Below are 24,528 nucleotides of genomic sequence, written 5' to 3'. Positions count from 1 at the left end.
TAGTTGTTCTCTCTCAGTTTAGGAAAATTCCAATTCTGTGACTTGCTGAGCACAAAATGAATTTACACTTTTTACTTGCTTTCTGGAAGTCCTTCTTTGTCATTGCATATTCCATGCCCCAATGATCCTCAATGACAGATGCATATTAAAGTTTACTGAGGATCTTTAAAAAATGATGATGCTAGGGTTCTGCTTCTAGGGATTCTGATTTAATTGGTCTTTGGGGAGCTTGGAATCACATTTTGAATGTTAGCTTAGATTAACCTAACAGGTAAAATTTTCTTAGAGGAAGGAAAAAGCAGCTACTAACCCCATGGAAATTGACTACCTTCAATTGTAGGCGCTGAATTGTAGGTTCCAAATGAGAACCATGTCCTAAATTCATGTCCTGTGTTAACACGGCATGTCACAGAATCAGTTTGGGGCACTGTTGGTGAAAGATGGAAATATGGAAAAGAAAGATGGAGAGGCAGCCCTCCCAGCTTATAAAGTCTCAAGTTATGAATATGTAACTGTTAAATTTTGCTAACTATCATCTTGAATAAATGTTTAACCTTTTCATTGCCCTTTCACATTCAAAGTCTATTCTAATCTTTGATAGAAATTTCAGTTATACAAGAGGAAAATTTATCTCTATTTTAGAGTTGGAGCAGACTTATCTCATGTTGAGGGTAGCAGGCACCCTTCAAACTGTTTAAAGCTAAAAAAAAGTTAATTTATCTTGGAACATAATCCTCTGAAACTTATATTCAGGGTTGTAGTTTTTCTGCCATCTACCACATTCTCTCTATAAAAAGGTATGCATATTCAACCACCATCAGTAGATTGATAGATCACATACTATTAACTAAATTTTAGTAGTGGTGATGAAATGACTTAATGCTACCCAAATAACTCATAAACTGTCTTTTTAACACTGACATATGTCTGGAATATGGGTTTTCATGTTCAGAGTACAACTTATACATGCATTTTAGCATATGACTCACTAGCTCCCTGAGAAAATCAAGCTCAGGACCTCTACTTTCTCAAGGTTATAAATAATTCAGAACCTCACACATAATAGGGCTTCCCTGGTGGCTCAAGTGGAGAGGAATCTACCTGAAATACAGAAGATCTGGGTCCAATCCCTGGATTGGGAAAACCCCCTGAAGAAGGGAATGGCTACTTACTCTAGTATTCTTGCCTGGAGAATTCCAAGGACAGAGGAGCCTGTCACGCTATGGTCCATGGGGTCGCAAAGAGCTGGACATAGCTGAGTGACTAACAGTTTCACTTTGAACATAATAAATATGAATTCACATAAAATAGCATTGAATGGGGACTTATTCTGTACAAATAATTTTTACAGATGATGTAAGACTGCAATGAACAAAGCAAGGCTATTTGGTGTCTAGAAGAGATGGATCTTGCCATAATGAAGAGTACTATTGATGTTCAGTTGCTCAGTCATGTCTGACCCTGTGACTCCATGGACTGTAGCCCTCCAGGCTCCTCTGTCCATGGCGCTTTCCAGACAAGAATACTGGAGTGGGTTACCATTTCCCTCTCCAGGGGATCTTCCCATCCCCGGGATCAAACCTGTGTATCCTGCATGGCAGGTGGATTCTTTACCACTGAGCTATAAGAAGGGTGACCACAAACAATGTGCCCGCAGAGTGTCTCCGGCATCTCAAAGATCCATGCCCATGGCACCCATTCCCTGTGAAATCTCCCCCCATATCCCACTGAGACCAACAGCATGAGAAAAAGTGACAGCATCCCCATTTCTGAGATCAGGGGATAAACAGACTATGGTATCTTTCTCAAGTGCTTCTATCCTTTCCTTGGAGAAGGAAATGGCAACCCACTCCAGTACTCTTGCCTGGAAAATCCTTTCCTTGAATCACTTGCTCTGGGAAAACCCTCGTCCCTCAGGAAGGATCCTTGTGAGGTTGCATGGAAGCCTCATGCCAACAGCCAGGTGAGTGAAACTGGAAGCAGTATCTTCAATCCCAGATAAAAAAAACTTTGTTTTAATGCATTGTCATTCTTTCTGTACACTGATCATTTTGCTGTGAATTTCATTTTGTTTTTTATATTTTTGACTGTGCCATGTGGCATGTGGGATCTGAGTTCATGACAAGGGGTTGAACCCATGCTCCCCAGATTGGAAGGCAAGAGTCTTAACCACTGGACCACCAGGGTAGTCCCTCAGTTTAGTCTTGGGATGACAACAGCACTGGTGACTGTAACTTTAGGAGACACTTTGAGCTAGAAATAGCCCTGTAAGTCGTTCCTCAATTCCTGACCCTCAGAAACTGCCCGAGATGGTAAATGTTAGCTTTGTTAAGCTGGTAATACTTGGAGCTGTATTTGATACAGACAGTGAATACAGAGAATGTTTAGATGAAAGAGAAATGGAGAAATCTATTAAAACTAGAGAGCCAGGAGAAAGGTGTGAGAAGGGATATGAAATAGAGCTTAAGAGATGAAGGGCGTTCATAAGTGGTAGAGGGACACAGTTTTCCCAAGGTGACTGGATAGTTTGAGTTATTGCAGAAAAGCTGGACTGTAGTGGGCGTGATGGATGGAAGGTAAAGGTTTGGTTACTGGAACTTCCTGTAACCACATATAGAGTAGGAATGGAGGAAAATTATTAATCTCTAGTGGGCTTTAAATGTCAGCCTGGGGAGTGTGTGTGTGTTGTTTGACAAAAATCTGTATTAGTAGAAAAGAACTTCAGCCACTTTTGACAATGAACTCAAAGAGGAGAAAAAAGATCAGTCAACAGCCTGTCAGGAAAATAATGAAGCCTGCGAAAGCTTTGGCTGGGGAATAGAAAGAAGCAAGAGGGGAGCAACTTGATGGACAGAGTTTAGGCCTAATTGAAGGGAGTGATGGTTGAACTGATGCAGAGGTGGAGTAATAATGACTCATGTTTTCAACCTGCAGGTCATGGACGGAGAGTGATGTCTTTAATATAACAGAGGAACATAGGGAGGGGGGAAAGTTGGGGGAAAATGATGAGAGCTAACCAGCCAAATAAATAAGTCCTGACATTGGTGTAGCACTTTGGCGTTTACAAAGTAACCTTGAGCCATTATTTATTTTTTAATTTTTATTGGATATAGTTGATTTATAATACTGTGTTAGTTTCACGTGTATGGCAAAGTGAATCAGTTGTACATGTACATATATTCCTTTTTTTTTTTTAGGCTCTTTTCCCATATAGACCAGAATACTGAATAGATTTCCCTATGTTATACAGCAGGTTCTCATTAGTTATCTGTTTTATATAAGAAAGTGAAACTGAAAGTCACTTAGTTGTGTCTGACTCTTTGTGATCCCATGGAATACAGTCCATGGAATTCTCCAGGCCAGAACACTGGAGTGGGTAGCCTTTCCCTTCTCCAAGGCATCTTCCCAACCCAGGGATCAAACCCAGGTCTCCCACATTGCAGGTGGATTCTTTACCAGCTGAGCCACAAGAGAAGCCCAAGAATACTGGAGTGGGTAGCCTATCCCTTCTTCAGGGGATCTTCCTGACCCAAGGATCAAACCCAGGTCTCCCACATTGCAGGTGGATTCTTTATCAGCTCAGCCACCAGGGAAGTCCTATTATATATAGTCGTGTGTATGTATCAATTCCAACCTCCCAGTTTATCTCTCCTCCTCTTATTGAGATTACTATACTATTTAATCCTCACAAGGATTCTGTAGAGAACGCTTCTCTTCATTTGACAGAAGAAAGCCAAGAAGATTAAGTGTAATTCACCCAACCAAGGTCACAGAACAGATAAATAGCAGATCTGGGTCTAGAATTCATGGATAGCTCTGTGTTTTTCCATTATATGCAGCTTGTAATACAACTAGGAGTAATTTTTAATTTAAAAAACTCCACAAATGCACAGCTGTGTGCATTTGGGTCAAGGAAGTCAGAAAGTGAAGGGAAGACCACAAAGTTGTTTTATACTTTCCTTCACTATTATGAACTTAGAAAATCAGTGGACCACCTCAGGTTTAACCTTTTCAGGAACCTACCGTCAGACTAAGTGAGAGAGTTCATTCTCCCTTGATCTTTCTCAGCTTTTCATTGACAACTTCTATAACCTTCCCTCTGAAAATCATCTTTCCTTTATGTCTGTTGAAGGAGTTCCAGGTTTCTGAAACTATCTACAAGCTAACAATTATGCATTTGGGTTATGAGCATAGATAGGTTTATTCATACATTTCTTGTGCAGCAACATTCACAGAAGGAATATCGATAACATTACTGATTAAAATACCAGTAGCACACAGGAAATCCAATCCAACTATTAGATTTATTTTAAATCAAAAGCAAATATTACAACTACATTGAAAATGATTTAAAACGACAATACAACCTTGTTCATTTTGGTCCATATTTTGAGGCAGGTACATTCTGGCAGATTAATCAGATAATTGAATGAATTGTTGAATCCAAGTCTTACTGAATTTGTTAAACTATTGCTTCTGTTGTCTGTTTTGTTTTTTTTGGCCATGAGGCATGTGGAAATCTTAGTTCCCTGACCAAAGATTGAATCCACAATCCTTGCATTTGAAGGAGAAGTCTTGACCAGGGAGGTCATCTAGCTACAGGAAATTCTTAGTGAGAAATTGTTCATTTTAAAATAAGATGTCTTGCAATATTATTTTTAAAAGATAAGTTTAATCAGCTTTAAGTTGTGCTTGATAATGATTCTGCATTTATGTACAGCATGAGAAAGTAGATATATCATCCTGGGGCTTAAAGAAAGGCTTCACATAGAAGGTATTATATGAGGTAGGATTTAAAGAATGAGTAGAAGTGAGGAAAAGATAGAGAGCAGAACACTCCTGGCAGAGAGAAGAGGATACCCAAAAAGACATGGGAGACTCAAATAGTTCCTTATATTGAAATAGTTTATTGCTGAAAAATAAATATTTTGCTGTTGTTTAGTCACTAGATCGTGTCTGACTCTGCGACCCCATGGACTGTAGCATGCCAGGTTCCTCTGTCTTCCACTATCTCCCAGTTTGCTTAAATTCATATCCACTGAGTCAGTGATGCTATCTAACCATCTCATCATCTGTTGCACCTGTCTCCTCCTGTCTTCAATCTTTCCCAGCATCAGTGTCTTTTCCAGTGAGTTGGCTCTGCACATCAGGTGGCTAAAGTACTAGAACTTCACTTTATCAACAGCCTTTCCAATGAATATTCAAGGTTGATTTCCTTGTAGGATTGACTGGTTTGCTCTCCAAGAGACTCTCAAGAGTCTTCTCTAGCACCACAATTCAAAAGCATCAATTCTTTGGCACTCAGCCTTCTTTAGGGTCCAACTCTTATATCCGTACATGACTACTGGAAAAATTATAGCTTTGACTAGACAGACCATTGTCAGCAAAGCGATGCCTCTGCTTTTTAATAAAGTCATAGCTTGCCTTCCAAAGATCAAGTGTCTTTTAATTTTCATGGCTGCAGTCATCAACTACAGTGATTTTGGAGCCCCCAAAATAAAATCTGTGACTGTTCTCACTTTTCTCCATCTATTTGCCATGAAGTGATGGGCCTGGATGCTGTGATCTTTATTTTTTGAATGTTGAGTTTCAAGTCAGCTTTTTCAACTTCATTAGGAGACTCTTAAGTTCCTCTTCATTTTCTGTCATTAAGGAGTAATTAAAGCAGGCTTTGAGTAGGCTTCCAATCTTAAAGTCACTTGGATATGATGCAGAGATTTAAAGATTTATTCAGGTTATAAAGATTTACTTAATGTGTGTACAGGGGAATAATGAAATAAGACATATTTTATGAATATCATTCTAAAGTCAGTTTGAAAGATTACAAAGAGATGAATACAGACAAAGAGAAATTTTATGTTCAAGTGAGAGAAGATGAGGGATTGAACTAAACCCATGAAAGAAAAACTGATAAACATGTGAATTACTTGACAGGAAGGAGGTAAATAGATGGATAATGGTGACAAACTGGAAAGTGAGGGAACAGGGGCCTCATAATTATTTTCCAACAAAATGTGTAAGTGCAGGTGTATAAACCTCTGAAGATCAGGTTTCTGAGTCCTTACATGTGAATGAGAGGTAGCTTGGAGAATCTTGCATTGTGGCTTGAGAATAAAACAAAACAGTCCCCAGTAGGTTTCTTGTTATTATGTTGGAGTTGGAAATATGGAGAACACAGTCATATTGAATTGGTGAATTCAGAAGCAGGAGCAATTAGGAAAATTGGATGAAAATTAGCTATAAACATTCTGATGTAAAGGAGCGCTATGAGAAGTCAGAAGACTATGATTTGACTTGACGAGTAAAATAGTACGTGCTAAAAGAGTGAAAGCAAAAACAAGAAAAAACACTAGGAAAGAGATTAAAAGAAGGAAAAGAGATATAATCCAGCAGCAAATGGAATGCCCATTAAATGAAGCAAGATGAATTTTAAAACTCAGTGTTGTTGTGATTAATCCAAGATGTCTCTTCACATTATGGGATTCAGCATAGGAAACCCTTCAGATTGAAGAAAATGGGGTTTCTTTTTCTTCCAGAAGAAGCGCAATGTTAATTCCCATGTGGGATTCATAATATTCTCCTAGACAATTACCTTCTGTAACAGAACAGCATCTCCTCATAGTCCAAATTGGACATTCACATCTTTTTCTGTAAATGGGGCCTCTGTCAGGCTTTGTGAGGATTACTGACTAGCCATGTCAATTCCCCTTAAAAATTTTTCTTCCTGGGTATTTAGGAAGAATTGATTCTAAGAAGAGAGATTTGACTCATCCTTATCAGTTGCAGTTTAGGAGTTTCCTTTCTTAGTATTAAAGTCACATTTTGAAAAGACCATAGAAATATCTCCTCTTTGTCTTTAATTATAAGGACTCTAATATCTATAGTGTATTCATTTTCCCCAATACATCTGACTGATCTCTGAGCTTACCAGGTACCTTCAGCATGAGGAACATTCAGCATGAGAAAGACTAATGAATCCTTTCACAAAAAAACATTATCTTTATTTCATTACAAGAAGTTTTCTTATATTGTTACTTTAGACTGTGTATATCAAAAGTCACCTCTAAGACACAGCAAACTGAACAATATTTTTGTTTTACTTTAATTAATTAATGTTCTGGTTATTACTTCTGTCAGCAATCCATTTATTTCCAGAGTAGTTTGAAACTAACCCCTCATTCTGATGCTTTGAGCAATGATCTTTTCTGCATGAGAACCTCACTGTACAGGTAAATGTTTTTGCAGGGCACATAATATTCCAGAAATTAGCAAAGTCATAATGGATTCAAGTGGGTGATTGGTAAAATCTGTCTGCTATGAGACTCACCAATTCTGCGTTTGTAGCACTGTGCTTTAGGAGGTATCATAACTTTTGTAGCTGTCTTGCCTCTTGAGTTCTTGGAAGTAAAAGTCACAGATCTGTCCTCAAACCTCACCAACAGGTCCTTTCTATTTCTGTTCCATCAGAGTGGGATTTCTTTCTGTTCTCATCTTGAAAATCTGAGAGAAAGAAGAATATAGATTAAGCTGGTAAAGTGAAATAAAGTCAGTCAAAAAATAATGTTTACAGAAGTTTTAATATTAACGACCTTGTTATCATTTCTTAATGCTAACCTTGACTGAATTGTGAAATTGGCTTTCGATTACATGGATTCCACAAAAAAACATTTCATTTTTGAGATGTGACTAGATAACCCCATTATTATTTAAGCAAGGAAAGAACTATCAAAATACTTGAGCTTAATTAAAGGATCCCTTAGTTTTAAATGCAAAGTTTTGTGTGTGACACATTTTATAATCATGACTATTATGCACAGATATTTTGTTTTTACTTTCAGGTTACTATTTTAAAATATCTTCTCAGCTACCTTCCTCTTAGGAAATAAGATTAAAAGGGAGAAAGAAAATTCACATTAAACAACTATTTACTCTAAAAATATTTATAAATGTCAGACTACTTATAATGAAATTATTTTATATTTAATTCAAGCAAAAATCCCTGCCTTTGAAGTGCTTATGCTATAGTGGTAGAGATATTATATATAAAGAAGTAAAAATTATATGTCATACTAGAGCTATCAGAAAAGTAAGGCAGATGACAGAATACAGGTAGTTACATATATAGTGAAAGGAAGTCATGTTGTTATTTCTTACATTTCTTTTTTATTTAGATATAAGCTATAAATTAAAGGGCACCTTTTTAAGGGCACACTTTGATAATTCGGGGCAAGTATATACACTTGTGAGCTTCCCTGGAGGCACAGATGGTATAGAATCTGCCTGCAATGAGGGAGACCTGGGTTCAATCCCTGGGTCAGGAAGATCCCCTGGAGGAGGGCATGGCAACCCACTCCAGTATTCTTGCCTGGAGAATCCCCATGGACAGAGGAGCCTGGCGGGCTACAGTCCATGGGGTCACAGAGTTGGAATGACCGTGTGACTAAGCACAGCACATATATTCTTGCATAAGCAATTAATGCACAGAATACTTCTGTATTTCCTCAAATTTCCTTGACAAAGTCAATAAATCTCCCCAAACACACCCTTCTCTGTTAGTCATTGATATGCTTACTGTCATTATAAATTAATTTTGTGCTTCCTGACTAAATTAATTTTGTGCTTTGTGTCTGACTTCTTTTATTCAGCATACTACTTGTGATAGTCAATACATCTTGGGTGTATAAATAGTGTGTTACTTTCTATTAGTAGTTGTATTCCAATGTAAGGATGTACCATAGTGCTTCCTTTTTTCAAATTTTTTAATTTTAAATTGGAGTACAGTATAGCCAATCAGGACTTCCCTGGTGGCTCAGATGGGAAAGCTTCTGCCTACAATGTGGGAGACCCACGTTCAATCCCTTGGTCAGGAAGATCTCCTGGAGAAGGAAATGGCAACCCACTCCAGTACTGTTGCCTGGAAAATCCCATAGATGGAGGAACCTGGTGGGCTACAGTCCATGGGGTTACAAAGAGTCGGATACAATTGAGTGACTGCACTGTACATAGCCAATCAACAATGCTGGGATACTGTCAGGAGAACAGTGAAGGGACTCCGCTATACATACACATATACCCTTTCTCCCCCAAACTCCCCTCACATCCAGGTTGACCATAGTGCTTTCTATCCATTCACTTGTTAGTAAGTGTTTACACCGCTTCCAGTTTGGGGTTGTTATGAATAAAGCTGCTATGAACATTCATGCAATAGTCTTTGTCTAGACATATGCCTTTATTTCTCATAAGTGAATATCTAAAATTAGAAACGTTGGGTCATATGGTTGGTGCATATTTACCTTATTAAAAAATGCCAAGTAGTTTTCCAAAGTGGTTCTACCATTTCATATTGCTCCCAGGTGTGTATGACAGTTAATGTTGGTCTTTTCATTTTAATCATTCCAATGGATGAGTTGTGGTTTAATAGATCACAAGCATCATTGTGTGAACTTATTGAATATTTGTATATCTAATTTGTGGACTGTTGGTTCAAATTTTTTCCCATTTATAAGTGGATTTTGTCATTCTGCTTATGTTATTCATAAGAGTTTTTCGCATGTAGCTGATACATGTCCTTTGCCTTATATGTGTCTTGGAGGTGAGTGTGCTTGCACCATTTTCCAACTGAATACAACTTACACATGTTCTATACTAATGCTTTATATCAAGAATCTGATATAAGGGGCTCTGTCAATGCCCTGTAAAAACTAGGGAGTTTCCTAGGAAGAAAGCAGTATAAAATGTTTCTTATCTAGTGGTTTTGTTCTTCCAAAGTTTATATGTCTCCAGTTTCTGTCTGCTTCTGGTATCATCTGATACTATCAAGAAGTTTCTGTTTATTTCTTTATCTATTTTATCTACAGTATTTAATTTTTTAGGGATTCTGAAATTATCAGAATCAGAACTCTAAATAAACTTATAAATTGTTTTCATTGTTCATTTGCTAAGTACTATCTGACTCTGTGACTCCAAGGACTGCAGCACGCCAGGCTTTCCTGTTCTTCACTATTTCTGGGAGTTGGCTCAAATTCACACCCATTGAGTCGGTGAGGTCATCCAATCATCTCATCATCTGTTGTCCCCTTCTCCTGCCCTCAATCTTTCCTAGCATCGGAGCTTTTCCTATGAGTCAGCTTTTCAAATCAGGTGGACAAACATTGGAGCTTCGGCCTCAGCATTTATTCTTCCAATGAACATTCAGGGTTGATTTCCTTTTCGGATTGACTAGTTTGATCTCCTTGCTGTCCAAGGGACTCTATCTTATGAATTTCATTTATATGCATGTTTTTAAATCTTACACTTGTGAGTCTTTATTTATAGATGTATTTTAATCCATATTACTATAGTTGTGTGTGTCTGTTAATCGTACACTCGTAGTTTATCCACCCCACACCATAAGCATGTCTTCTGTGTCAGTGACTACTCTCTACTGCATGCCTGAAAGATTACAACATATTAATACCCATCATCTAAAATTGCACTAGTTATTTTATTCCTACAATATTAAGTTCCAGAAAAAGATGTGGATTTAATAATGTTTAAGAATACATTTAGGGACTCCATGTTGATAATTTATGGATAATTAGGTTTTTTCCTCTTAATCCATTATGAAATATAATCTGTGAAAATGCAAGAATTGAGATATATAGAAATATATTTAGGTTCAACAAAATCTGGATATGTTAAAGTGTGAATACATTGATGGCCACCCTCTGATTTTTTATGTGATATTTAAATCAACAGTCTTGGAATCTATTACTGAATTCAGCCCTAATTACATTCAAATCCAATATAACATTTTCTATTTGATTGAGATTTAAATTAGAGGAGACATAATTTATATCAAAGTCAATTACAAGCGTTGCAGAAAACAGTTCAGAACATTCTGTTCCATCAAAAAGAGCCCTAGCAGTCTATCTGGCAAAATGCCAAAGAGTAATTCAGAATTAGCACAATTAGGTATTTACTACTACTGTGTAGAGGATTTATCAGAGACTGAACAGATAGAATATTTAAATCTTTCAAAGAAAGCAACTAAGATTTTTGTTGGACCTTCCAGGTGGCACTAGTGATAACGAACCTGCCTGCCAAGGCAAGAGACTCAAGAGCCGGGTTCAATCCCGGGCTCAGGAAGATCCTCTGGAGGAGGGCACAGCAACCCACTCCAGTCTTCTCACCTGGAGAATCTCATGGGCAGAGGAACCTGGCAGAGAGTACAGAGGGTCACAAAGAGTCAGACACCACTGAAAGAAGCTTAGCATGCAAGGTTTTTGTTATTAGCTTACACATCGTAAAAGCAAAAGGTACCTCAAAATTTCTGTTTTGAATCATTAACTGTGTGCCTCATGGTCACTGATCTTTAATGTTTGTAGTGGTCATTTATGTGCATATGTGTGAATGTGTGTGTGCTTATTCACTCAGTTGTGTCCGACTCTGCAAACCCAAGGACTGTAGGCCTCTAGGCTCCTCTCTCCATGGAATTTTCCAGGCAAGAATACTAGAGTGGGTTGCCATTCCCTTCTCCAGGGCATCTTCCTGACCCAGAGATCGAACCAGTGTCTCTTGTGTCTCCTGCTTTTGCTAGTAGATTTTTTTTTTTTTTACCACTAGTGCTATCTGGGATTCCCTATGGCTATCCAAATGATGTCAACTACACAAAGTTGAATACTTTCCCAGATAAACAAATACCAGTAAACAGAAATACATTATAAAATAACCCATACATTGATCTTATTTGGGGGGACATGTTTTGAATACAGATATAGGCAGGTGTGTTAGTGTATGCTCATATGAGTCTGTATATTACAGGCTACTAGAAAGCAACAGCATGTAAGAATGCAAGCCCATTAATAAAATATCTAAGAGTAGAAAGAGCCTTGTTATACTTGCCAGATAATCATTTTAAAAATTTATAGTTGAGACAAGGTTTTGACTGCAGCAGCTGTTTTCCTATACAAAGATACTACTAAAATAAAATCTCTAGTCTAGTAGGCTAGCAAGTCTACCACTATTTGTTCATGGAGAACAAACCATCATTAAAATGATTAGTTAGTACTGAAAATGTAATGTATCATCATTAATATGATACCTACATTATGCATTGGCCAATCCATAAAACCATTCAACACGAAGAATGAACCTAGTGCAATTTACAGACTAAAGTTAAAAATAAATGTATCAGTATTGGTCCATCAATTTTTTAAAATGTGCTACATTAACACAAGATGTTAAAAATAGGGAAACTGAGACAGAGAAAGGTACATGGAAACTCTGTACTGTCTGCTCAGTTTTTCTATAAGCTGAAAATTGCCCAAAAAAACAAACTAAACTACTCAATTTTTTAAAAGTCATTTACTAAGTCAAGTAGAATTTAGGAGTGTACACATCTGACATAAATTTAAAATTACATGTTTTATTTAAAAATAGGATAGCCTCTGTATATGCCAGGCTGGCATATTATCAAAGAATTAACTACCATAAATTCAATGATAAAATTTTTATTTAATACAATTTAAAACTTTTGACCATTATTAAAAACTCTAAATTTACGTCCCTAAAACATCTGATTATGACTTCTAATTAATTCTAGGAGAAATAAAATTTTTGTTGACAAAGTTGATTAATTAAAAGTTGGATACTTAAAAAAGTTATTGACAGATAGCAGGTAAAAGTCTTAGGTACCGAATGTTTATAAACTTATATTTGCTGTCTCACTTTAGATTTATGCTATGCAGTTAATATATTTGACAAAATATAGGAAAATATTTTCATCAGAAAATATTGAACTAGGTACTAAGTGAGGTGGCAGTAATTCTACTTATAAGGGGTTTTCAGTTCTCAGAGAATGCTAGATGTGAGACAACATGTGTGACCTGGCAAAGGATTAATTTAGTCCAAATGTATTATTCGCTTCCTTCAAGCATTGGCCCAAATTTTATTTTTTAGTGCAGAATACCCTGCTCCAGTTATTAAAATTATGGATCCCTCTAACCACAGCATTCTGAGCCTTTGTTGTTCAGTCACTATGTTGTGTCCAGCTCTTTGCGATTCCATGGGCTACAGTTTGCCAGGCTTCTCTGTCCTTCACTACCTCCTGGAGTTTGCTCAAACTCATGTCCATTGAGTAGATGATGCCATCCAACCATCTCATCCTCTGTCACCTCCTTCTCCTCCTGCCCTCAATCTTTCCCAGCATCAGGGTCTTTTCTAATGAGTTGGCTCTTCACATCAGGTGGCTGAAGTATCGGAGCTTCAGTTTCAGCATCAGTTCTTCCAATGAATATTCAGGGTTGATTTCCTTTAGGATTTGATCTCCTTGTAGTCCAAGGGACTCTGAAGAGTTTTCTCCAGCACCACAGTTTGAAAGCACCAGTTCTTTGGCACTCAGTCTTCTTTGTGAACCAAATTTTGAATCCATACATGTCTACTGGAAACCTCTATGATTTCTTATAGCACTTTCATTCATGAATACACTATGGAGTGTATTTAGAAGGGCAGAATGTAAGTAAAGAGGTGAAGGGGAAAGAAGTAACCTTTGGCAAGGATATATCATGAAGTGTCTTGAATAAAGTAGTTGTTTCTTCCAGCATTTAATTCAGTATTTTTTTTTCTAGTAACTCAGTGATGGGTTCCCATAGATAGGTCAAGCTACAGGCAATATGCTCTAAACAGTGCAGCCATAGGACTGGCTAACTGTGGTGTACTATTAGAACCCCTGGTACACAAAATAATTCTTGGAACCACCTAAAGAAAATGAGGTTAAAAAAAAAAAAAAAAAACAGAAAAAAGAATCTCTGGATTTACAGTTTTTACTTTGAAATTGTCAACTTTATAGTTATCTTTTTTCTTAATCCACTACTCTCTCCAAAATTCATTCTTTAGGGCAGATAAAGAATGTGTCACAGCAAGTTTCCAGCCCACAGAATGTTAGTGTAAGTCATCACAAGGGAAGCAGAAGTAGGTCTAAGTAAAGACATTTTCATCCTTGTTTTTAGTAACTTGTTCAGTGAATTTGGTTCTCAAGAGCTTACATAATTTTCCTCAGAAACATGACTATAATATCTGTATTTATCAGAAAGTTAGAAATATGAAACACCTGGTTACTATGTTAAAAAGCCTTCTGCATATCAAAGGAAAATAGCATTTCTGCCATGCATGTCTGCCAAGCATTATGAAAACCGTGACGGGCAGCAGCCCTGGCTGAGATTACAGGGGAAGTTTGGGGATTGAGGGTCACAGTCTTCCCTCAAAGCTAGTACTGCTTAAATCCTATACCTCCCTTTGTTCTTCCAATTGAAAAGGTCACCATGCAGATGATATTTGAAACAGACAAACAAAAGCGAAAAGAGCTCTCCTTTTTTTCATGAGCTATAAAATGATCACCCTTGTGTAATGATCAAGGGGGATTAGCCTGTCCAGCAAGTAAAGCTGCTGAAGCTACAGATCACTGCACTGGATACCTTATGCTGGGTATAAGACACTAATGTCTTCTCTCCAAGGCTTTGGACCAAATTGAGTCAGTGATTTTCACTAGAATAACCTCTACTGTAATGTATATACATTTTATCTCTAAGTACAACAGAAAGTGAACCTTCTCAAATGTGCTTCATGCTAATGATATACAACTTATCTCTTCTAGGATGTCTTTCTCAGAACATGTAATAAATTAAACTCTGAACTCCAGCAGAAGCAAGATAGAAATTTATGTGAGCTTAGACATTTTTTAAGAAGTTCTTTAAAAGTAATGTTGAATGTCAGTTGAGTTTATTTTTCCTTTGAAGAAAAAACAATCCATTCCTTCCCTGGTTCTTAATATTCTCCTGCCCAAACATCCCCCCTACCCTAGTCTAGTTTAATATAACTTATTTTGTAAACACATTTATATGAGAAAGACCAGATTTTTTTCCTCTTAGAGTCTAAAGAGCAAATCTACAGGTTTTAATGGAAATGAAAAAATCCTGAATATTTTTTAAATTCTTCTGAGAAACTCTAATTTATGGAATGGTGAAGTAGAAAGAGCATCAACTGAATTAAGAGATGGACTATTGTAACTAGAATCGGGTTCTTTCATTCATTAATTATATGTCCTTGGGAAAAATCACATGATTTCCAAGAGCTTAATTTTTTCATCAGAAAAAAATGAAAGCAATAGGAAAAAAAAAAGTCCCATTGATCTACCTATATCACAATTGTATTGTAAAGATTAAATCAAGATAATGAATTAAAGAGTGCTTTGTAAATATTTAAATATGATACAAATTGCATTTTTCACCCTTATTTTCTATTATTAATTCACTATTATTCATATCTGATTCACTATTATTAATATCTGTTCACACTAAGAAATTAGCTGCAAATTAGTCCTGAGTAAAGTGAATGGTAATACGTATCAGAGATGCTATGTCATTGATTCCAGGTGTCCTAGCAGACTCATATTCATGAATAGCTGTGACTGGTGACCAAAAAGCATCTGATTTTTATTAATTTGCCATTAATTTAATTACCTCTTAACTTTAAAAAAAATTTGCCAAAGGCATAAGGGCATAAATTCTGCCATTAAACATGATTTCAGCTTTATTTTCAAATGCATTTGATTTAGGATAATATCTAAACTCCTTTTAGAATGGCTATCTTAAAAGTAAAAAACTCTAAATTTTTTTTTATTCTTTGATAAGAAAATCTTTTAAAAGTAATTTGATGACTATTAAGACAGTTCAGCTTCATAAACTAGGTTCAAATTTTCAATAAAACATATTTAAGGTACTTTATTTATTTTTTTTTAATTTTTTTTTTTTTATTAGTTGGAGGCTAATTGCTTCACAACATTTCAGTGGGTTTTGTCATACATTGATATGAATCAGCCATAGATTTACACGTATTCCCCATCCCGATCCCCTCTCCCACCTCCCTCTCCACCCGATTCCTCTGGGTCTTCCCAGTGCACGAGGCCCGAGCACTTGTCTCATGCATCCCAGCTGGGCTGGTGATCTGTTTCACCATAGATAGTATACATGCTGTTCTTTTGAAACATCCCACCCTCACTTTCTCCCACAGAGATCAAAAGTCTGTTCTGTATTTCTGTGTCTCTTTTTCTGTTTTGCATATAGGGTTATCGTTACCATCTTTCTAAATTCCATATATATGTGTTAGTATGCTGTAATGTTCTCTATCTTTCTGGCTTACTTCACTCTGTATAAGGGGCTCCAGTTTCATCCATCTCATTAGGACTGATTCAAATGAATTCTTTTTAATGGCTGAGTAATATTCCATGGTGTATATGTACCACAGCTTCCTTATCCATTCGTCTGCTGATGGGCATCTAGGTTGCTTCCATGTCCTGGCTATTATAAACAGTGCTGCGATGAACATTGGGGTGCACGTGTCTCTTTCAGATCTGGTTTCCTCAGTGTGTATGCCCAGAAGTGGGATTGCTGGGTCATATGCCAGTTCTATTTCCAGTTTTTTAAGAAATCTCCACACTGTTTTCCATAGCGGCTGTACTAGTTTGCTTTCCCACCAACAGTGTAAGAGGGTTCCCTTTTCTCCACACCCTCTCCAGCATTTATTGCTTGTAGACTTTTGGATAGCAGCCATCCTGACTGGCATGTAATGGTACCTCATTGTGGTTTTGATTTGCATTTCTCTAATAATGAGTGATGTTGAGCATCTTTTCATGTGTTTGTTAGCCATCTGTATGTCTTCTTTGGAGAAATGTCTGTTTAGTTCTTTGGCCCATTTTTTGATTGGGTCATTTATTTTTCTGGAATTGAGCTGCAGGAGTTGCTTGTATATTTTTGAGATTAATCCTTTGTCTGTTTCTTCATTTGCTATTATTTTCTCCCAATCTGAGGGCTGTCTTTTCACCTTACTTATAGTTTCCTTTGTAGTGCAAAAGCTTTTAAGTTTCATTAGGTCCCATTTGTTTAGTTTTGCTTTTATTTCCAATATTCTGGGAGGTGGGTCATAGAGGATCTTGCTGTGATTTATGTCGGAGAGTGTTTTGCCTATGTTCTCCTCTAGGAGTTTTATAGTTTCTGGTCTTACATTTAGATCTTTAATCCATTTTGAGTTTATTTTTGTGTATGGTGTTAGAAAGTGTTCTAGTTTCATTCTTTTACAAGTGGTTGACCAGTTTTCCCAGCACCACTTGTTAAAGAGGTTGTCTTTTTTCCATTGTATATCCTTGCCTCCTTTGTCAAAGATAAGGTGTCCATAGGTTCGTGGATTTATCTCTGGGCTTTCTACTCTGTTCCATTGATCTATATTTCTGTCTTTGTGCCAGTACCATACTGTCTTGATGACTGTGGCTTTGTAGTAGAGTCTGAAGTCAGGCAGATTGATTCCTCCAGTTCCATTCTTCTTTCTCGAGATTACTTTGGCTATTCGAGGTTTTTTGTATTTCCATACAAATTGTGAAATTCTTTGGTTTGGTTCTGTGAAAAATACTATTGGTAGCTTGATAGGGATTGCATTGAATCTGTAGATTGCTTTGGGTAGAATAGCCATTTTGACAATATTGATTCTTTCAATCCATGAACACGGTATGTTTCTCCATCTGTTTGTGTCTTCTTTGATTTCTTTCATCAGTGTTTTATAGTTTTCTATGTAGAGGTCTTTTGTTTCTTTAGGTAGATATACTCCTAAGTATTTTATTCTTTTTGTTGCAATGGTGAATGGTATTGTTTCCTTAATTTCTCTTTCTGTTTTTTCATTGTTAGTATATAGGAATGCAAGGGATTTCTGTGTGTTAATTTTATATCCTGCAACTTTACTATATTCATTGATTAGCTCTAGTAATTTTATGGAAGAGTCTTTAGGGTTTTCTATGTAGAGGATCATGTCATCTGCAAACAGTGAGAGTTTCACTTCTTCTTTTCCTATGTGGATTCCTTTTACTTCTTTTTCTGCTCTGATTGCTGTGGCCAAAACTTCCAATACTATGTTGAATAGTAGTGGTGAGAGTGGGCACCCTTGTCTTGTTCCTGATTTCAGGGGAAATGCCTTCAATTTTTCACCATTGAGGGTGATGCTTGCTGTGGGTTTGTCATATATAGCTTTTATTATGTTGAGGTATGTTCCTTCTATTCCTTCTTTTTAAAAAAAAAGGTACTTCTTTAGATTCAAAAGAAGTAAACAAAACAGCTAAAGTAAAAGAGAAAAGAAAGATATAAGTAAGAAAATTTGGAATTTCCTTGAGTTCCTGAAGACAAAATGTTTTAATTCTGGGTCTGAGACCTACTATTGGACCCAAACAAGATGAGAAAACTGAACCTTAAAATGGTGTTGTAAGATTGGAAATGACATAAAGTGGCCCCTGGCCAGTGTCAGAGCAAAACTATCCATTTCATGAGAGAGCAGTCCAAAATTAGGCCCTTGGTGTAACAGCAATAAAATATGAACTCATACAAAATAACAAGATACAATAAGCAAGAATCAAAACTATATCCCTAAGCTCTTTTGAAACAGATATTATGATGACTGCATATAAAATGTCTGTGAATACAATGTTTAATAGATAAACAGTAAATATGAGCGAGATGTTCAACATGGAGATTTAGAGAGTGAACATAACATGTTCATAACATAACACCCACCTTTTCCAACAGGAAAACCACTGGACAAACTGCAATGTACTAGGCTTTTCTTGAAATCATCAGAAAACTGTTTTCAGGGCAAACAATCAACCAGAAATCTGGTGAGAGAAAAGAACCCGTGGGGAGACACTGTACCCAAGCGTCTGTTCACCTAGGACAGATTCTGCTGAATGTTCTCTAAACTGGTAAGAGCTTCCACCATATGTTTGTTTAACAGATTGCTAAAAGCAAGTGTAGGTTAGGTTGAGAGTTTGAAGTCCTGAAAGCTGAGATCAGACATAGGGAGCCTAAATATTTTGCAATCTCCTATAAATTATTAGTTTCACATTTGTCATTTTCTGTTGCCACCATTCTAGTACATATGCAAAGTAGACCAGTAGGCCCAATATCCAAAGACAGTACTTCCCAGCACATAGATAATATATGTGCTAGTTTAGAGATCTTGGACATATTCATCATTCTAACCTACTAAATTTTTATTTCCCACACATCTCAACATTTAACTTATGCATTTGAAGTAAGCCATGCTATTTATATGTATTTCCTTTGGTCTACTTGGGACATAGATTTATTCTTTCTGAAAACCATTATAATATAAAAACTTTCCTTCTCTGCTCCACCCTAAACCTCACATCCTCTTCTCCTTTGTCAGAGTAATTATCAGTATAATAACATTATAATTTCTGTTTGCTCATTAGTAATATATTCTTGTTTGTTATCAGTGAAGATATACAGATTATTTTGATTTTTCATTTCTAAATAAATCTTAAGCTTTCTCTTGTCTACATAAAAATTTGCCCCATCATTTTCATGCTTAGAGTATCTGAAGCTTGCTTATGGCATCTTTTAATATCTGATCCCACAATTTATTTTTCTCAGCTTTATTCAAATTAAATATATATACATAATGTTTTATGCCTGGAATTATGATGAAATTTGAAATGTCATTTAAAGTATTATATTCATTCTCCCAAGAAAATGTTAATGGACTGACAAAATGTTAACATTGAATGTCCATTTTAATAAAAAACACTCAGAAGATAAATAATCATGAATCACCAAGACAAAGCTTGAGACTTTATTTAGGCCCTGAAACTTGTCAGGGTCTCGTAAAAATTCTCTGCAGTGCCTGAGGTGACAGAGTATTTTTAAGGGTTAGATAGTAATATTCTTTCTAATTCTATGTATGTGCAATAAATGATAGTTCCTCTTTCCAATTCCTTAAATCTTTAGAGCTGCAACAGCAAGCAAACAACTTTTGTGTACTACTCCTTTCTCCATTCTCTAATGAAACAAACTCTTAGCTAGAAGCACATAGCAATGTTGTTTTTTATACTGTCCTCTGTGTGTATGACTGTGCTTGTCTACTAGTCACGTCCGACTCTTCGTGACCCCATGAACTGTAGCCTGCCAGGCTTCTGTCCATGGAATTTTCCGGGTGACAATACTGGAGCAGGCTGCCATTTCCTACACTGCCATTTCCTACTCCAGGGAGGGGTCTTCCTGACCCAGGGATTGAACCCACATCTCTTGCATCTCCTGCATTGGCAGGCGTGTTCTTTACCAACTGAGCCCTGGCACTGACCTCTACTAGAAATGCCTAAAGAAGGTATCTGAAGAAAGGCCTGTTGGAGGCATAGTAGCACTGTGAACAGGCTTCCCAGGTAGCTCAGTGGTAAAGAGCCTGCCTGCCAATGCAAGAGATGTGGGTTCAATCCCTGACGTGGAAAGATCCCCTGGAGAAGAAAGTGGCAACCCACTCCAGTCTTCTTGCCTGGGAGAGCCCATGGATACAAGAAGCCTGATGGGCTATAGTCTCTGGGGTTGCAAAAGAGTTGGACACTTAGCGACTAAACAACAACAACGCACTAAGAACGGTGCCACGGAGCAAACATGTTACAGACTTCTTTCTGTGGGTAGCATCACAACTCTGAGTGTTTTTCTGGGGTAGAGTTGCAGTAAACTCCAGAGCAAGTTAAGCACACAGAAGGGTGATGCTTGTTTCTTAGAGTAGCCTGGGTTCACACGCATCCCTCAATTTGTACTGGAAATAATTTGAGAGCAAAACAATGCCAGTTACATGCTGTATAGAATATGTTCATTTATAGGCATGCAGTGTCCATCCTAAAGGAGATCAGTTCTGAATATTCATTGGAAGGACTGATGCTGAAGCTGAAACGTCAATACTTTGGCCACCTGATGTGAAGAACTGACTCATTGGAAAAGACCTCGATGATGGGAAAGACTGAAGGCAGGAGAAGGGGACGACAGAGGATGAGATGGTTGGATGGCATCACTGGCTCAATGGACATGAGTTTGAGTAAACTCTGGGAGTTGGTGATGGACAGGGAGGCCTGGCATGCTGCATTCCACAGGGTCGCAAAGAGTTGGACATGACTGAGCTACTGAGCTGAACTGAACTGAGTGTCTTCTAGGAAACTAGATCTCAAATGATGTGTTTCACAAGTATAAAATATGTTGGTATTCAAATAACATTTTAACCACTTTGGATCAAACTTGATATGACTATATATTTGGAAATTACCCCCAAATAAATATATATAGAATGTAGGTATATCTTCAATTACCCTTAATTTGTCAATTTAGTCATAAAAATACTTCAATGAAACAGGAAGTTCAAGTTGAAATAGATGTTTTAAGAACATAGATAAAGTGGAAACTATTTTATTTGGAAAAAATTTAAACTTTTCCAATTTTATGGCCAAATATTTGCAATAAAAATGAAATTGAGAATATCTAGCATAAAAATGTTAGAGCTGATGAAGAAGAGGAAATCAAAATTAATCTTCAAGTATCTTCAAGTGAAAGGATGCAAATTGATCTAGTCATATTCCCTCTAAAGATGTTTTGTTTTCATTCTGGCATCAATTTTTGTGACCATAGCACTTCTGCTAATTTCCCTGTTTGTCTTAATTACTAAGCTGTTTTTAAGCTGAATGATTTACAGTATAATGTTCCACAATTATTATTTGTGTCAGAAGCTGGATTTAAGTATTTTCAGGTTTCTAATATGGTCAAAAGTAGTCCCTGGAGAAATCAGTATTTTAAATTATGCATTTAGCTATTAGCAGGCAAGAGATAAACAAATTGATGTCCTTGGAGGAAATCAAGTAAGTACAGAAAACTCTGTTATAAAAAAATAAGAGGACGTGAAAGGATGATCTAATATACATCTAACAGATTCCAGAGAAGGAAAGTATGAAACATGAATTGCCTGAAACTTTTGCAGATAGATAATATCCATGAATTTTCATGTTCATGAAACACAATTATTCTCACGTATAATAAGTAAATATAAACCTACCAATGGGTTACATAATACCAACAAACAGAAGAAAATGTTAAATATCAGAAATAAAACCTAGATTTATCGTAAAGTTAAGAAAACTGAAGTGAATTTCTTAAAGGCAATCGTAGAAGCCAAATTGTGAGGGAATGTGGCAATGCAAAATGGTACATACACTCTGGGCTTGCTAGTTTCTTGGAAAATTAAACATGTACCTACTCTATGATCCAGCAATTGCAGTCATGAGCATTTATCCAAGAGAAATGAAAACTTGTGCTTACATAAAATCCTGTACACAGAGTTCATAGAAACTTAATTTATATGTGAAAAAAAACTGGAAACAACTGAAATGTACTTTGTGGGGTGAATGATTTAAAAAATTATAGAATATTCAGACCACAGACTACCACTCAACTTTAAAAAGGAACAAGCCATTGATATATACAACAGCTTGGGTGGATCTCAAGGAAAATGTACTGAGTGAAAAGAATCTATCCCAAAAGGTATACACTGTATGATGTTATTTTACATAACATATTTGAAACCGCAAAATTATCAAGATTGAGAACGACTAATAGCTTAGTAGTTGCTGGGAGTGGTAGGTGGGAAGGTTGTGGTTATAAAAGTGAATGGTTATAAATGGTTATATATATATATAAATGGTTATAAAAGTGAACGCTGTGATAGAACTGGTATGTGTTTTGGCTGTGTTGATGGATGTGAACTATGCATTTTTTTTAAAAATTGCAGAATGTACACAAATACACACACACACACACACAGAAATGAATACATGTAAAGAAAGTGAATAGATTCTATCAGTGTCAATTTCCTGTTGTGATGCACTACAGTTCAGTTTAGTTCAGTTGCTCAGTCGTGTCTGACTCTTTGCAACCCCATGAACCACAGCACGCCAGGCCTCCCTGTCCATCACCACCTCCCAGAGTTTACCCAGACCCATGTCCATGAAGCTGGTGATGCCATCCAACCATCTCATCCTCTGTCCTCCCCTTCTCCTCCCGCCCTCAGTCTTTCTCAGCATCAGGGTCTTTTCAAATGAGTCACTCTTCACATCAGCTGGCCAAAGCATTGGAGTTTCAACTTCAACATCAGTCCTTCCAATGAACACCCAGAACTGATCTCCTTTAGGATAGACTGGTTGGATCTCCTTGCAGTCCAAGGGACTCTCAAGAGTCTTCTACAACACCACAATTCAAAAGCATCAATTCTTCGGTGCTCAGTTGTCTTTATAGTCCAACTCTCACATCCATACATGACTACTGGAAAAACCATAGCTTTGACTAGATGGACCTTTGTTGGCAAAGTAATGTCTCTGTTTTTTAATATGCTGTCTAGGTTGGTCATAACTTTCCTTCTAAGGGGTAAGCGTCTTTTAATTTCATGCCTGCAATCACCATCTGCAGTGATTTTGATGTTTCACTACAAGTTATATCAAATATTAACATGGAGGGAAAATAGGTATAGCACTATCACTCTGTTTTATTTTTTATACAGCATGTAAATCTCAAAAAAAGCTTTTTTTAAAAAAAATGTTACTTTTCAAAGATTAAAAATAAGGAAAGAGATTTTTTAAAAGTGTTGGGAGGTTGTCAGCTACAAATTCAAAGGGAATTTTCAAATGCTGTATTAATTCCATATGCAGTTCATCTGTAAGAACATAATTACAGGCTTTCAGTGCTGAGAGAAAATAAAAATCAACGTAAAATTTTACATCCAACTTTATTTTCATTTTTTATAAAGGGAAAAGTAACGCTTGTTTTCAGACAACTAAACCTCAGTGTGTTTCTAACGTATCTCATTTAATTGAATTGCTTGTCCCAAACTTTGAATAGCAAAGCCCCAGTCCCCTGTGTGACTGGATTTGCAGACAGGATATTTAAGGAGGGAACTAGGTTAAATGAGATCATAGGGTGATATGCAGATGACACCACTCTAATGGCAGGAAGTGAAAAGGAGCTAAAGAGCTTCTTGATGAGGGTGAAATGAAGAGTGAAAAGACTGGCTTAAAACTCAACATTCAAAAAACTAAAATCATGGCATCCAGCCTCATCACTTCACAGCAAATAGATAGGGAAAATGTGGAAGCAGTGACAGATTTTATTTTCTTGTGCTCCCAAATCACTGTGGATGGTGACTGCAGCCATGAAATTAAAAGACGCTTCCTCTTTGGAAGAAAAGCTATGGCCAACCTAGACAGCATATTAAAAAGTAGAGACATGACTTTGCCAACAAAGGTCCGTGTAGTCAAAGCTATGGTTTTTCCAGTAGTCATGTATAGATATGAGAGTTGGACCATAAAGAAAGCTGAGCACAGAAGAATTGATGCTTTTGGGTCTCAAAGAGTTGGACACAACTGAGCAAATTTCACTCACTAAGGCCTGTTAGGATTTCCATCCCATAAGGGCAATAGGAAAAAGGATCTGGGCAGATAAAGCAGCATCTGTTTTTTCTTCTCTAGTAAATACTTGGAGAGGGGATTCAGTTGAACATCTCCAAATCTCCCCCTTCTCTTGTGAGAATCCACTGGGATGAAGACCACACTGGCTCCCCAGGACTAACCCCTCAACTTCCAGGGATTCATACTCTCACCCTAGCGTACGCTTGCTTTTAGCC

This window comes from Dama dama, chromosome 26, assembly GCF_033118175.1.
Source record: "Dama dama isolate Ldn47 chromosome 26, ASM3311817v1, whole genome shotgun sequence".
Classification (NCBI taxonomy): domain Eukaryota; kingdom Metazoa; phylum Chordata; class Mammalia; order Artiodactyla; family Cervidae; genus Dama; species Dama dama.
This window is presented reverse-complemented; position numbering follows the sequence as displayed.